General features: G+C 38.9%; 1 protein-coding gene across 1 annotated transcript in view; it reads right to left on the reverse strand.

The window, feature by feature from the left end:
* The window catches only part of RBM33 (RNA binding motif protein 33), an 87,974-nt gene that overhangs the window by 9,386 nt on the left and 75,184 nt on the right, over nucleotides 1-3,404 (reverse strand). The window lies entirely within an intron of this gene.

Consider the following 3,404-nt stretch of genomic DNA (forward strand, 5'->3'; position numbering starts at 1 on the left):
ATGAGAATGATTCAACCATTAAGCAACAGAGGGCATTTCAAAGGCTATGGAAGGGAAAAGATCATTTTCTCCATTTCTAGAGTATGGAAGGGAAAAATGCTGAATTTCCAACATCAACTATAAGTCTCCTCCATCTTCTCTTAAGCATGTCCCACTATTTCCAAACCCTGACTCATAGAACCACCTCAATGCAAGCTGATGGCAAATCTTGGAGCACAAAACACCATAAATTGAGCAAAGTTTTTTACTTCCCTTGCCAAGATTTGTGTGAGGTACTTGTACCTCAAGAATGATACTGACATGAAAAAGCTAAAAATCAAAACCCAACCCTTTTGCATCCAAAAAAGCAAAGAAATTTCTTCCTCCCCATCCACTCCATTGATAAATTACAGACTTTTTCCATAAGCAAGTTAAAATTTTCTGTTATGCCAGCAAAGATTCTCTTCCTGAGAAAATACATGCAGGATAAGCACACTAACAAAATCAGGATATTTGGAAATGAGCTGGTGTGGGATCAATTGCTCTACAGGTGCCCCAGCAAGGAAGGGGAAGATTATGCAGAGGTACTCTACCAGGTTTGACAAGTGCTCATGATCTATTCCTCTTGTCAAAGAGCTGAGAAATCCTCAGGAAGTATTTCTTCCCTGAGAGCTGTGCCTCAGTGCAGCCATTCCCATGTTCATGTCTTGACTGCAGCAGAAATTGATGAATGAGATACTTGGATTTGAGCTGTGTTTGCATGTTGCTTTGAAGCAAGATGCTTGTTTAACATTAAAGGTGCATGTCCTACAGTTTATGAATCTTTACTTTTAACCAGGAATTTGAGTTTTGGATAATTAGCATGTATAATTTCAAGACAGTATCCAGGCAGGAAAATAACTCCTTAAGTTCTGAAATTTCCTTTATAATTTGCAAAAATACGTGAGTTTGACACACATTTCCCCCAAAGACAAATAAAATGAAAAATCCTGATCTGTCAAGAATTCAATTTGTTAAGGAGAAATTTCCTGAATCTAGTCAACAGCTAAACATAGAACATTCTACATCTTAAAGACTGAGTCAGCTACTTTGACTCACCCTTCCTTCTTCTTACTGTTTCTTCAACTCCATCAGAACACCAGCTAAAAGCGTGGGCATCTTATCTAATTTCTAAAACAGTAGCTAGAATTTCTCAGCTTGCTGTTTTCTCACAACAGCCATCTCCCAAATCTCTCCTGCTTCAGTTCATCGAGCTGCAACACCTCATAGTAGATCAGAGCTCTGCACTACCTGAGATCTCTTCACTCTGGTCATGGCCATGACCTGTCCTTGCCTCTCACACACACTGTTCTCACAGAGGAAACCCCCAAAGCCCTTCCATTCACTACTGGGCTCTTCAGTGACTCACTTCTGCACTCCTCATTGCCAAGTCACTTACAAGAAGCACATTTTAAAGGATGAATGAGGAAATAAGCAAGCAGAGTATCCCTTCCCTATCAGAGCCTCTCAACCATTCCCAGTTGCAAGGGATTGTGTACAGCACTGAGCACAAACACTACTTAAAACCTTAATTTACAGCCAAGAGAAAAGCCACTCATGCACTTCAGGATATTGGCCTCTTTGAAAATCTAGCACCATCTGTATAAAAATGATTGCTGTGAACAGCAACAACACAGATTTTCAAACACTTCGCCTCTTTGAAAATCTAGCACCATCTGTATAAAAATGATTGCTGTGAACAGCAACAACACAGATTTTCAAACACTTCATTCTTGTCCTCCAAGGCACTTAAAATTGCTGCTGCCACCTCTTTGAAACTCTAGCATCATCTGTATAAAAATGATTGCAGATTTTCAAACACTTCATTCTTGTGCTCCAAGGCACTTAAAATTGCTGCTGCCTCTTCCTAATTTGGCCTGTTCACATTTCTGTGGTGTCACTTCTCACGGTACCATTGAAAAAAAAAATCAAAAAGCTAACTACTGCACATGATGGATTCCTGTATTCTTCCTATAAAAGGATCACTTCTCCCCCATCCACACCTGTGAAACATCATTCATTCTCAAATAAGCCAGGAAATTTCTAGCCTTCTACAAGTCAAACTTGAAATTCAAGGGCAGAATTAGCACAAAAGCATTCTGTGTCATTAGCTAAATTCAAGCATCTCTTTCAAGTACTTCTACATCTCTGATAAGGTGAAAATAAATGATGATTTAGAAAGCATAATTTCCAAAGGTACAGCTGATGCTGCTGCAAGAATACAAGTTCTGTAGGGCACAGGTATGTAACAAATCCCACTAGAAAATTAGTTATCATTTTTTCTCCTCTAAGTACATCTTTCCAAATTGATCTGTGACATTGAATTGAGAGAGCAGAGTTTGGAGTCTGCTATGAAACAGCAAGTACTGAATAAATTTTTTAGCACATTCTCGATAACTTCTCTCAATTGTGAGTATTTCCTTGCAGGGTTTCTATTAATCTCCTTCTAATATTCTCATGCAAGATTTAGCAAGTAAACACTGAATAAATGTGCTTTGGAACTGTATGAATAATTTCCTAGAGTACTATAGAACACGAAGGCACAAAGTATTTTGCGAGAATAGTTTTGCTTTCCCAAACAAATTAAACCTCTCTGAATTGACGACGTAAATAATTCAGCATTATTCCATTTACTAAATTGGGAAGAAGTGAGGCAGAGTGTTCATCCTTAGGAGAACAGTGTGTTTTGCAACAGAGAGATGATCCCACTAATAGAGAAGTCTCAAAGAACAGCTCCAATTCATGCATTGCATTTGTCTGAAAATGTTGATCCTGTCAAAAGGAGCACTCAAAACTGAAAAAAAAAAAACAACCAAGGGAAAAAATTCTCCTCATCTGTATGTTTCATTATTCATTGACTGATATTTTCAAATGTAGTACCAGTAAGTCAGGCAGGGCCTCCTAAGCCCTTCACTGCTTTGAAAACCTCCTGCTTTCCTAAAGTCACTTAACTGACACATCAGTTCCAGGAGGCAGTTTACAAAGAGAAGCTGCACAGCAGATAGACAGTGTGTGCGTGTCACAGCCTTGCTCACAGGCCCCTACTGATGAGAACCTTCCAAAAAAATTAAGGATCAATAAAATCCCCCAAAGACAACTGTGTTTTCATCAGAAAAGGTAGATAGTGCTACACAGTATAAAATGTCACTGGGTAGTGGTCACTAAGTGTTTGGCCCCAGGACAGCAATGACAGGAAAAGGTAAATGTCAAAAAAGAGAGTAGGTGCAAGTCAGCAATAAAAACAAGGACAAGCAACCAAAAATACATTTGCTTTTAGATGATCATCTGCCTTTAACATCCTCACAGAACAGACAGGCTCGTATTGTCTAAGAAAATAACAGAGAGAACACAGAAGCTCCAAAATGAAGGAGAATTTTGCAGCAGGA

The sequence above is a fragment of the Acanthisitta chloris genome, unplaced genomic scaffold (genome assembly GCF_000695815.1).
Source record: "Acanthisitta chloris isolate BGI_N310 unplaced genomic scaffold, ASM69581v1 scaffold19656, whole genome shotgun sequence".
NCBI lineage: Eukaryota > Metazoa > Chordata > Aves > Passeriformes > Acanthisittidae > Acanthisitta > Acanthisitta chloris.